The sequence below is a fragment of the Arachis ipaensis genome, chromosome B3 (assembly GCF_059453495.1).
Source record: "Arachis ipaensis isolate K30076 ecotype BB chromosome B3, ASM5945349v1, whole genome shotgun sequence".
Classification (NCBI taxonomy): domain Eukaryota; kingdom Viridiplantae; phylum Streptophyta; class Magnoliopsida; order Fabales; family Fabaceae; genus Arachis; species Arachis ipaensis.
The window spans coordinates 86879767-86893381 of NC_142438.1; the positions used below are offsets into that span (position 1 = coordinate 86879767).

Sequence of the window (13615 nt, forward strand, 5' to 3'; positions counted from 1 at the left end):
TCTATTCTTCTATTCTTCTACTCACATAAAGGAATCTCTATACTGTGACATAGAGGATTCCTCTTCTTTTCTGTTCTCTTCTTTTTCAAATGAGCAAGAACAAGGATAAAGACATCCTTGTTGAAGCTGATCCTGAACCTGAAAGGACTCTGAAGAGGAAGCTAAGAGAAGCTAAAGCACAATACTCTGGAGAGGACCTTGCAGAAATTTTCGAAAAAGAAGAAGATATGGCAGCCAAAAACAACAACAATGGTGGAGATACAAGGAAGATGCTTTGTGACTTTACTGCACTAACTTTTGACTTCTATGGAAGAAGCATCTCAATCCCTGCAATTGGAGCAAACAACTTTGAGCTTAAGCCTCAATTAGTTTCTCTAATGCAGCAGGATTGCAAGTTTCATGGACTTTCATTGGAAGATCCTCATAAGTTCTTAGTTGAATTCTTGTAAATCTGTGACACTGTTAAGACCAATGGGGTTAATCCTGAGGTCTACAGACTTATGCTTTTCCCCTTTGCTGTAAGAGACAGAGCTAGGATATGGTTGGACTCACAACCTAAAAAATTCCTGAACTCTTGGGAAAAGTTGGTCAACGCTTTCTTGGCCGAATTCTTTCCACCTCAAGAGTTGAGCAAGCTCAGAGTGAAAGTCCAAACCTTCAGGCAGAAGGAAGGTGAATCCCTCTATGAAGCTTGGGAAAGATACAAGCAATTGATCAGAAGGTGTCCTTCTGACATGCTTTCAGAATGGAGCATCTTATGTATATTCTATGATGGCCTGTCTAAATTGTCCAAGATGTCATTGGATCACTTTGCTGGTGGATCTCTTCATTTGAGGAAAATGCCTGCAGAAGCCCAGGAACTCATTGAGATGGTTGTAAATAACCAGTTCATGTACACTTCTGAAAGAAATCCTATGAATAATGGGATGACTGAGAAGAAAGAAGTTCTTGAGATTGATACTCTGAATGCAATATTGGCTCAGAATAAAATATTAACTCAGCAAGTCAATATGATTTCTTAGAATCTGACTAGAATGCAAGCTGCATCCGGCAGTACTAAAGAAGCCTCCTCTGAAGGAAAAACTTATGACCCTGAAAATCCTACAATGGAAAAGGTGAATTACATGGGAGAATCCTATGGAAATACCTATAATCCTTCATGGAGAAATCATCCAAATTTCTCATGAAAGGATCAACAGAAGCCTCAACAAGGCTTTAATAATAACAATGGTGGGAGAAATAGGTTTGGCAATAGCAAGCCTTTCCCATCATCTTCTGAGCAACAGACAGAGAATTCTAAGCAGAGCCTCTCTGACTTAGCAACCATAATCTCTGATCTATATAAGATCACTCTCAGTTTCATGACTGAAACAAGGTCCTCCATCAGAAATTTGGAGGCACAAGTGGGTCAGCTGAGTAAAAAAGTTACTGAAATCCCTCCTAGTACTCTCCCAAGCAATACAGAAGAGAATCCAAAAACAGAGTGCAAGGCCATCAATATACCCAACATGGCCGAACCTATAGAGGAGGAAGAGGCAGTGATTTCCAGTGGGAAAGACCTCAATGGATGTCCACTGACCACTAAGGAGTTCCCTATTGAGGAACCAAAGGAATCTGAGACTCATATAGAGACCATAGAGATTCCACTGAACTTACTGTTGCCATTCATGAGCTCTGATGAGTATTCTTCCTCCGAAGAAGATGAAGATATTATTGAAGAGCAAGTTGCTCAGTATCTAGGAGCAATCATGAAGCTGAATGCCAAGTTATTTGGTAATGAGACTTAGGAGGATGAACTTCCATTGCTCATCAATGAACTAAATGCCTTGGTTCAATAGAAATTACCTTAGAAGAAATTGGATTCCAGAAAATTCTTAATACCTTGTACCATAGGCACCATGACCTTTGAGAAGGCTCTGTGTGACTTGGGGTCAGGAATAAACCTCATGCTACTCTCTGTAATGGAGAAACTAGGGATCTTTGAGGTACAAGCTGCAAGAATCTCACTAGAGATGGCAGACAAATCAATAAAATAGGCTTATAGACTTGTAGAGGATGTCTTAGTGAAGGTTGAAGGCCTATACATCCCTACTGACTTCATAATCCTAGACACTGGGAAGGATGAGGATGAATCCATTATCCTTGGAAGACCCTTCCTAGCCACAGCAAGAGCTGTGATTGATGTGAATAGAGGAGAGTTTGTCCTTCAATTGAATGAGGACTACCTTATGTTTAAGGCTCAAGGATCTTCTTCTGTAACCATGGAGAGGCAGCATGAAAAGTTTCTCTCAATACAGAGTAAAATAGATCCCCCACACTCAACTTCTAAGTTTGGTGTTGGGAGGCCGCCATCAAGCTCTGAGTCTCTGTGAAGCTCTTAAGAGCTCACTGTCAAGCTATTGACATTAAAGAAGCGCTTATTGGGAGGCAACCCAATGATATTTAATTATATTTATTTATATTCCATTATCATTTTATGTTTTCTTTAGGTTGATGATCATGTGAAGTCATGAAAACAGCTACAGAATTAAAGCAAAATCAAAAACAGCATCAAAAATAGCACACCCTGGAGCACAGGCTTACTGGCGTTTAAATGCTAGTAAGGATAGCAGAATGGGCGTTTAAAACCCAGTTTGGCAGCAGATGATTGGACTTTTGTGTGGTTTAGAATTCACAATAAATTCTTGTTGCAATATAGTTTCTAAACCAACAATAACCCTTTCATACAAAAGATTGTTTGTCACAAGTACAAACCCCTAAATTTATAAACCGAAGTATTGAACCTCGGGTCGTTCTCCTTAGGAATTGTAATAAAGTGTCTTATTATTGGTTATGGAGCTATGTTTGGGGTTTTTGAGATATTAGACATGAAAGGTAAATGGCAATGAAAATAAACTAACAACTAAAAGAGGCTCTTGACAAGGTATGAGAACTAGAAGTCCTATCCTAGTTATCCTCCTCAATTGTGACCAAAATTATCCATTGCTACCACTTAGTTAACCTCTAACCATGGAGGAAAGTCAAGTGGATGAATTAACTTGATTCCACAAGTCCTAGCCAACTCCCAAGGAAAAGACTAGCTTTAGTGGTATCCAAATCAATTAGCAACTTCTAGTTATCAATCAACAAGGGAATTAGATAACTCAAGTGTCACTAATTACTCTACCATAGCCAAGAAGAACAAAATCTATACTAAAATTCAACCAAGAATTTTATCAAACACTTGGAAGGCATAAAAGGAAAGCAAAGTAAATTGACAATAAAAATAGAATCTAACAATAATTATGGCAATGAATTAACAACAACAATCAAAAGGAACACAATTCTTATGAATTACCTCTAATTGAGTTGAAAGAAAAGAGAAGGAATAAAAGTAGATCTACAACAAAATATAGAAAAAATCATAAAGAAAATTACAACAAAATAATAGAGGAATCATGAATGTCACAACATAGAATTGAGAAGAAGAAGAAGAAGAAAGCATGAATTGAAACCTAGATCTAGATTATTGAACTAAACCTAATCCTAATTCTAATCCTAGAGAGAAGTGAGAGCTTCTCTCTCTAAAACTAACTTTCCCTCCAAAAATTAAACTAAACTAAACTAATGTGTGAAAGTATGTTAATTCCCCTTCAATCCTTGGCTTAAATAGCATCAGAAATGAGTTGGATTGGGCCCACAAGACTTCTAAAATCGCTGGCCACGTGTTTGACTAAGTGAATTGTGTGCGCCCATGGATGCGTACACGTACCGTGCGCGTGCGCTTCCCTATGCAAAATGCAACCATGGCAAATCTTATATAATTTCGAAACCCCGGATGTTAGCTTTCCAACGCAACTAGAACCGCATCATTTGGACCTCTGTAGCTCAAGTTATGGTCGTTTAAGTGCAAAGAGGTCGGCTTGACAGCTTTTGCGATTCCTTCATTTCTTCATGAGTTCTCCATTTTTACATGCTTTTCCTTCATTCCCTTGATCCAATCTTTGCTTCCTAAATCTGAAATCACTTAACAAACATATCAAGGTATCTAATGGAGTCAAGGTGAATTGGATTTAGCTATTTTAAGACCTAAAAGCATGTTTTCACACTTAAGAACAATTAAAGGAGAAGTTATAAAACCATGCTATTTCATTGGATAAATGTGGGTTAAAAGGTTATAAAATCCTCTAAATTAAGCACAAGATAAACCCTACAAATGGGGTTTATCAACCTCCCCACACTTAAACCAAGCATGTCCTCATGCTTATACCAAGAAAGAGCAAAGGGTATCAACATTTATTCAATGGAATCTAACTAAATGCAAACTACCTATATACAACTATCTACATGAATGCAATTGCTTGGTCAAAATAAATCAATTCCCAAGAATACATATATGCACAAGGGCCAAAGGTATTAACAACCATGCCAAACCACAATCGAATTGAGCTATTAAATATTTTTATAAACTTGCATGAAGAATGATGATCATAGGTGAAAACATGTAATTGAGCATCAAACCCTCACCGGATGTGTTTGCACTCTATTCGCTCAAGTGTTTAGGGTTGATTCACTCAATTCTACCCTAATCATGCTTTCTAAGATTTGTTTTTCTTCTAACAATCAACATATATTTCATGCATGCATACAAGTATCATGAGGTCTTTCCTTTAGGTTGTAATGGGGCTAGGGTCAAGGTAAGGATGTATATTTGGTCAAGTGAGCTTGAAATTTGAATCTTTCATAAACTTAAACTTCCCACCTAGCCTATGACATCCTATACAATTCAAAAGCTAATCTAACTACCCATTCTTCACTTTTTAACATACTCATGCATTTTCTTTTTTATTACAACTCATATGCATTGATCTTTATTGAGCTTTACTTTGCTTTGGGGCATTTTGTCCCCTTTTTATTTCTTTTCTTTTTTTCTTTCTTTTTTTATTTTTTTCTTTTATTTTCCATATATTTTTTCTTTTTCTTTTTTTTTCTTTCTCATTTTTTTTCTATATACAAGAACATCAATGCATAAGGTCTATACATTTAATCAATACATGAGCATGTACCCAATTCCCAATATTTACAACAAAAATACAAAACTATCCTTTTTCTCAACCAATGTCCCAAGGTTCCCACACTTAAATGATACACATACGCTAGCCTAAGCTAATCAAAGATCCAAATAAAGGACATTTTATTGTTTTTCGCTTTAAGACTTGTAATGTGCTAGATTAAGAACAAAGTGGATCAATCGTAGGCTCAAATTGGCTAACAAAGGAAGATAAAAGGTGAAGTTATTTGGGTAAGTGGGCTAAAAGAAACGATGGCCTCAATCATATAAATGCATGAATATACAAAATAATGGACATAGAGAATCAAACAAATCAAATATTACAATCATAGAAAGAGAATAATGCACACAAGAAGGGAAAATAAGTGGTTATAAGATGTAACCACGTCATTAGGCTCAAATCTCACAAGCTTGTGTTCTTAGCTCAAAACATGTTCCACAATATATATATCATTCAAGCAAGTTTAATGAAAAGTTTTCACTCAAATGAATTGGTGCCCTATAGATACAATTCTTGAAAAATTAATCTCATTATTTTGACTAAGCTTATTATGTATATATATGCAAAATTAAGAAAATGCAACAAAAATCCTAAAAACCTAGAATGGAATGCAATAACTAACTAACATTGGTGTTGAAAAAGGAATTGTTACCCATGGAGATCGGTCGGACGGCCTCCCCACACTTGAAGATTACACCGTCCTCGGTGCATGCAAAGAAGAGCAATGTGGGTGGGTTGCTACAATTGATAAGCTCCTTCAAAAGGTTGTGCGGATGACTTGTTCGTTGCCCCATCTCGAAGCTTTTCCTTTTCCTCCTTCTTGGTGGCCAACCTGAAAGGAAAGAAAAAGAAAGAAAATTAAGCCTACGACAAAGATATTAAAGGAAATAGAACATAGGCGGGGGCTAATGCCAAATAAGGGTAAGGTTCTCACTACATGGTAGCTAAGCATGTGAGGGAGAAAACAATATGAGCTAATGGCATATCAAATAATACTTGATGCAAGAGTAAAATCAAAGCACGAAGAGCATATTGAGCATTAAGGTCAAATAAGAATTGGCAGACAGACTGGCGTTTAACGCCAGAAAAGGGTGTCTGATGGGCGTTAAACGCCAGAAAGGGGCATCAGCCTGGCGTTTAATGCCAGAAAAGGTAGCAGAGTTGGTGTTAAACGCCAGAAATGGCATACAGAGGGTGTTTAAATGCCAGAATGGTGCAGAGACCAGAATTCCTTGACACCTCAGGATTTGTGAACCCCACAGGATCCCCACCTACCCCAACTCACTCTCTCTCCTCTTCACAACCTCTTCACCACTCACATCCATCCATCATAAAACCCCACCTACCTCACCATTCAAATTCAAAATATTTCCCTCCCAAACCCAACCCCTCATACACGAATTCCCCCTCTCTCTTACCCTATAAATACCCCTCCTTACCACCTTCAATTTCACACATCATACACACTTAAACCCCCTTGGCCAAAACCAACCTTCCCCTTCATCTCCTCTATTTCTTCTTCTTCTACTCCTTTCTTTCTTCTTTTACTCGAGGACGAGCAAACCTTTTAAGTTTGTTGTGGGAAAAAGCTCTGCTTTTTGTTTTTCCATAACCATTAATGGCACCTAAGACCGGAGAAATCTCTATAAAGAGGAAAGGGAAGGCAATGGCTTCCACCTCCGAGTCATGGGAGATGGAGAGATTCATCTCAAAAGTCCATCAAGACCACTTCTATGAAGTTGTGGCCAAGAAAAAGGTGATCTCCGAGGTCCCCTTCATGCTCAAAAAGAGTGAATATCTGGAGATCCGACGTGAGATTCGAAGAAGAGGTTGGGAAGCTCTCACCAACCCAATCCAACAAGTCGGAATCTTAATGATTTAAGAGTTCTATGCAAATGCATGGATCACTAAGAACCATGATCAAAGTATGAAATCGAACCCAAAGAATAGGCTCACAATGGTTCGGGGGAATTACTTGGATTTCAATCCGGAAAATGTGAGGTTGGCATTTAACTTGCCAATGATGCAAGGAGATCCTTACCCTTTCACTAGAAGGGTCAACTTTGATCAAAGGTTGGACCAAGTCCTTATGGACATTTGTGTGGAAGGAGCTCAATAGAATAGAGACTCCAAAGGCAAGCCGGTTCAACTAAGAAGGCTTGACCTCAAACCTGTGGCTAGGGGATGGTTGGAGTTCATCCAACGCTCTATCATTCCTACTAGCAATCGGTCTGAAGTTACAATAGACCGGGCTATCATGATTCATAGTATCATGAATGAAGAGGAAGTAGAAGTTCATGAGATCATACCTCTAGAACTCTACAAGGTGGTGGATAAGTCCTCCACTTTGGCAAGCTTAGCCTTTCCTCATCTCATCTGTAACCTATGCAATTCAGCTGAAATTGTCATAGAGGAAGACATCCTCATTGAAGGAGACAAGCCCATCACTAAGAAGAGGATGGAGTAAACAAGAGAGCCCACTCATGGACCTCAACAAGAGCATGAGGAAATTTCTCATCAAGAAATCCCTGAGATGCCTCAAGGGATGCACTTTCCTCCACACAACTATTGGGAGTAACTCAACACCTCCTTAGGAGATTTGAGTTCTAACATGGGGCAACTAAGGATGGAGTACCAAGAGCACTCCATTATCCTCAATGAAATCAGAGAGGACCAAAAAGTCATGAGAGAGGAGCAACAAAGGCAAGGAAGAGACATAGAGGAGCTCAAGCATTCAATAAGATCTTCAAAAGGAAAAACTAGCCGCCATCACTAAGGTGGACCCGTTCTTTAATTTCCTTGTTCTTATTTTTCTGTTTTTCACTTTCTATGCTTTATGTTTTGTCTATGTTTGTGTCTTTATTACATGATCATTAGTGTTTAGTGTCTATGTCTTAAAGCCATGAATGTCCTATGAATCCTTCACCTTTCTTAAATGAAAAATGTTTTCTAAAAAAGAAAAAGAAGTACATGAATTTCAAATTCTATCTTGAAAATAGTTTAATTATTTTAATGTGGTGGCAATACTTTTTGTTTTCTGAATGAATGCTTGAACAGTGCATATTTTTTAGTGAAGTTTATGAATGTTAAAATTGTTGGCTCTTGAAAGAATAATGAAAAATGAGAAATGTTATTGATAATCTGAAAAATCATAAAATTTATTCTTGAAGCAAGAAAAAGCAGTGAAAAACAAAAGCTTTCAAAAAAAATGGCAAAAAATAAAGAAAAAGAAAGAAAAAGAAAAAGAAAGCAGAAAAAGCCAATAACCCTTTAAACTAAAAGGCAAGGGTAAAAAGGATCCAAGACTTTGAGCATTAATGGATAGGAGGGCCCAAAGGAATAAAATCCTGGCCTAAGCGGCTAAACCAAGCTGTCCCTAACCATGTGCTTGTGGCGTGAAGGTGTCAAGTGAAAAGCTTGAGACTGAGCGGTTAAAGTCGTGGTCCAAAGTAAAAAGAGTGAGCTTAAGAGCTCTGGGCACCTCTAACCGGGGACTATAGCAAAGTTGAGTCACAATCTGAAAAGGTTCACCCAGTTATGTGTCTGTGGCATTTATGTATCCGATGGTAATACTGGAAAACAAAATGCTTAGGGTCACGGCCAAGACTCATAAAGTAGCTGTGTTCAAGAATAAAAATACTGAACTAGGAGAATCAATAACACTATCTAAATTCTGAGATCCTATGGATGCCAATCATTCTGAACTTCAAAGGATAAAGTGAGATGCCAAAACTGTTCAGAAGTAAAAAGTTACTAGCCCTGCTCATCTAATTAAAACTAATCTTCATTGATAATTTTGGAATTTATAGTATTTTCTCATCTTTTTATCCTATTTTATTTTTAGTTGCTTGGGGACAAGCAACAATTTAAGTTTGGTGTTGTGATGAGCGGATAATTTATACCCTTTTTGGCATTATTTTTACATAGTTTTTAGTATGTTTTAGTTACTTTTTATTAATTTTTATGCAGAAATCACATTTCTGGACTTTACTATGAGTTTGTATATTTTTCTGTAATTTCAGATATTTTCTGGCCAAAATTGAAGGACCTGAGCAAAAATCTGATTCAGAGGTTGAGAAAGGACTGTAGATGCTGTTGGATTCTGACCCTCCTGCACTCGAAGTGGATTTTCTGGATCTATAGAAGCCGAATTGGCACGTTCTAAATTGCGTTGAAGAATAGACATCCTAGGCTTTCTAGAAATATATAATAGTTCATACTTTGCCAGAGATTTGATGGCCCAAACTGGCGTCTAAACGCCGGCCAGAGACCCTTTTATGGAGTAAAACGTCGGAGCTGGAACCAGAACTGGAGTTAAACGCCCAAACTGGCACCCAAGCTGGCATTTAACTCAAAGAATGGCCTATGCACATGAAAGCTTCAATGCTCAGCCCAAGCACACACCAAGTGGGCCTCGGAAGTGGATTTCTGCACTATCTGCACTTAGTTACTCATTTTCTGTAAACCTAAGTTACTAGTTTAGTATAAATAGCACTTTTTACTATTGTATTTATATCTTTACATCTTTGGATGAACTTTATCATCTTAGGACTTGGAGGCTGGCCATTCGGCCATGCTTAGACTATTTTCTCTTATGTATTTTCTACGGTGGAGTTTCTACACCTCATAGATTAAGGTGTGGAGCTCTGCTGTTCTTCATGAATTAATGCAAGTACTATTGTTTCTTTTTCAATTCATCCCTACTTCTTCTCTAATATATACTCTTGTACTTAATTTAGTTAAGTCAGAATGAAGGGGTGACCCGTGACAATCACCCACTATCTTCATTACTCGCTTAGCCAAGATCTGCGTGCCTGACAACCACAAGCGGTCTATCTACATGATGTTCAACGTAGTCATTGGACGACAGCCAGAGTATATTCTCTTGGGTATCTAATACATAGACCGAGTCTGTGAGATTAGTATCTTCGTGGTATTGGCTAGAACCAATTGGCAGCATTCCTGAGATCCGGAAAGTCTAAACCTTATCTGTGGTATTCCGAGTAGGATCTGGGAAGGGATGACTGTGACAAGCTTCAAACTTACGAATGTTGGGCACAGTGAGGGTGTGCAAAAGGATAAGGATCCTATTCCGATGCTAGTGAGAACCGACAGATAATTAGCCGTGCGGTAGCTGTACACGGTATTTTTCATCCGAGACGAGAAATCCGACAGTTGATTAGCCATGCAGAGATCATACCTGGTATTTTTCATCCGAGAGGATCATACAGCTTGCCATGGAAGGGAGCACGCATGGTTGGAAGAAGACAATAGAAAAGCAGAGGTTCAGAAGCAACAAAGCATCTCCAAACGCTTATCTGAAATTCTCACCAATGAATCACATAAGTATCTCTATTTTACTTTATGTTTTATTTATCTTTTAATTATCAAAACCTAATAACCATTTGAATCTGCCTGACTAAGATTTACAAGATGACCATAGCTTGCTTCAAGCCGAAAATCTCCGTGGGATCAACCCTTACTGACGTAAGGTATTACTTGGACGACCCAGTGCACTTGCTGGTTAGTTGTGCGGAGTTGTGAAAAGTGTGAACCACAATTTCGTTCACCATTGGGCACAGTGACAGTGTGCAAAAGGATAGAGAGATCCTATTCTAACACAAGTGAGAACCGACAGATGATTAGCCATGCGGTAGCTGTGCCTGGTAGTTTTCATCCGAGACGAGAGATCCGACAGTTGATTACCGTACCGAAACCGTACCTGGACTATTTTCACTGAGAGGACGGATGGTAGCCATTGACAACGGTGATCCACCAACATAAAGCTTGCCATGGAAGGGAGCATGCATGATTGGATGAAGACAATAGGAAAGCAGAGGTTCAAAAGCAACAAAGCATCTCCAAACGCTTATCTGAAATTCCCACCAATGAATTACATAAGTATCTTTATTTTAATTTACGTTTTATTTATCTTTCAATTATCAAAACTCATAACCAATTGAATCCGCCTGACTAAGATTTACAGGATGACCGTAGCTTGCTTCAAGCCGGCAATCTCTGTGGGATCAACCCTTACTCGCGTAAGGTTTTATTACTTGGACGACCCAGTGCACTTGCTGGTTAGTTGTACCGGAGTTGTGAAAAGTGTGATCATAATTCCGTGCACCAAGTTTTTGGCACCGTTGCCGGGGATTATTCGAGTTTGGACAACTGACAGTTCATCTTGTTGCTTAGATTAGGTAACCTTCTTTCTTGTTTCAACCTTTATTTTCTTTTCAAAAAGTTTTTAAAAATATTTAAAAACAAAAAGGGTTTTCGAAAAAAATTGTTCTTCAGAATTTTTAAGAATGAATTCCACCTTAGAGCTCCATGATGATATGTTGAAGCTTGGCTGGCTATTAAGCCATGTCTAATCTTTTGGACTGAAGCTTCTACTTATCATTGCAGCTATTGGAGGAGCCTTTGGATTCTCATATATAATTCTGTGCTAAAGCTTGGCTGGCCATTTGGCCATGTCTAATTCTTTTGGACCGAAGCTTTAGACTAACATTGCATGAATCCTGGAATTCTTATTAAAAATTTTGAATTTCTTTATTTTCTTTTTCCAAAATAATTTCGAAAAAAAATTACAAAAAAATTTAATAAAATCATAAAAACAAAAAAAGTTTTGTGTTTCTTGTTTGAGTCTTGTGTCAAATTTTAAGTTTGGTGTCAATTGCATTTTTTTTAATTTTCTTAAAATTTTCGAAAATTCATGCATTATGTTCTTTATGATCTTCAAGTTGTTCTTCATGATTTTCTTTGTTTGATCTTTACATTTTCTTGTTTTGTGTCTTTTCTTGTTTTTCATATGCATTTTCAAATTGTTAGTGTCCCTAGTACAAAAGTTCTTAAGTTTGGTGTCTTGCATGTCTTTCTTTTCTTAAAAATTTTCAAAAATATGTTCTTGATGTTCATCATGATCTTCAAAGTATTCTTGGTGTTCATCTTGACATTCAAAGTGTTCTTGCATGCATTATTTGTTTTGATCTTAAATTTTTATGTTTTGTTTCATTTTGTTGTTTTTCTCTCTCCTCATTAAAAATTCAAAAGTAAAAAAAAATATCTTTTCCTTATTCTTCTCATAATTTTCAAAATTTTGAGTTGATTTGGTCAAAAACTTTTAAAATTTAGTTGTTTCTTGTTAGTCAAGTCAAAATTTCAATTTGAAAACTTTATCTTTTCAAATCTTTTTCAAAATCAATTCTTTTTTATTTTTTTCTTATGATTTTCGAATTTCATTCTTAAAATTTTTCAAAATCTTTTTCATTTTTCTTTTAATGTTTTCGAAAATTTTAAAACTAATTTTTCAAAATCTTTTTCTTAATTTTATTTCATATTTTCGAAAATCCTTGCTAACAATTAATGTTTTGATTCAAAAAATTCAAGTTTGTTACTTTCTTGTTAAGAAAGGTTCAATCTTTAAATTCTAGAATCATATCTTTTAGTTTCTTATTAGTCAAGTCATCAACTTTAATTTTAAAAATCAAATCTTTTTAAAATTTTAATTTCAAAATCTTTTTCTAACTTCTTATCTTTTCAAAATTTATTTTCAAATCTCTTTCAACTAACTACTTGACTTGTTTGTTTTAATTTTAAAAATTTACTATTTCTTATCTTTTTCAAAACCACCTAACTACTTTTTCACTTCTCATTTTCAAAAACAACTAACCACTTTTTCAAAATTCTTTTTAATTAACTAATTGTTTTAAATTCTAATTTTATTTTATTTCTTTTAATATTTTTGAACACTAACTAAATAATTAAAATAAAAAAAATATTTTTCTTTTATTTTACTTAAAAAAATTCGAATACTATCTCTCATCTCTTTCTATTTATTTTATTTATTTACTAACACTTCTCATCTAATAATTCGAACCCTCTCCCTCTCTCTGTGTTCGAATTCTTCTTATTCTCTCTCTACCTCATTCTTCTATTCTTCTTTTCCTCTGACACAAAAAAGAATCTATATACTGTGACATAGAGGATTCCCATTCTCTCTTTGTTCTCTTCTTTTTCATATGAGCAGGAACAGAGATACAGACATTCTTGTTGAAGCTGATCCTGAACCTAAAAGGGCTCTGAAGAGGAAGCTAAGAGAAGCTAAAGCACAACACTCCGGAGAGGACCTTACAGCAAATTTCGAAAAAGAGGCAGACATGGCAGCCGAACCTGAGAACAATGGTGGAGATGCAAGGAAGATGCTTGGTGACTTTATTGCACCAACTTCCCACTTCTATGGAAGAAGCATCTCAATTCCTGCAATTGGAGCAAATAACTTTGACCTTAAGCCTCAATTAGTTTCTCTAATGCAGCAGAATTGCAAGTTTCATGGACTTCCATTGGAAGATCCTCATTAGTTCTTAGCTGAATTCTTGCAAATCTGTGACATTGTTAAGACCAATGTGGTTGATCCCGAGGTCTACATACTTATACTTTTCCCCTTTGCTATAAGAGACAGAGCTAGGATATGGTTAGACTCACAACCTAGAGAAAGCCTAAACTCTTGGGAAAAGTTAGTCAATGCTTTCTTGGCTAAATTCTTTCCACCTCAAAAGATGAGC

General features: G+C 36.7%; 1 non-coding gene across 1 annotated transcript; it reads right to left on the bottom strand.

Annotated features, from left to right (window-relative positions):
* Positions 1-632: 632 nt before the first annotated feature.
* On the bottom strand, positions 633-736 carry LOC148571462 (small nucleolar RNA R71). Its single transcript, XR_015908588.1, has one exon. It is a non-coding gene; the product is annotated as a small nucleolar RNA R71 (small nucleolar RNA).
* Between the last annotated feature and the right edge of the window lie 12879 nt (positions 737-13615).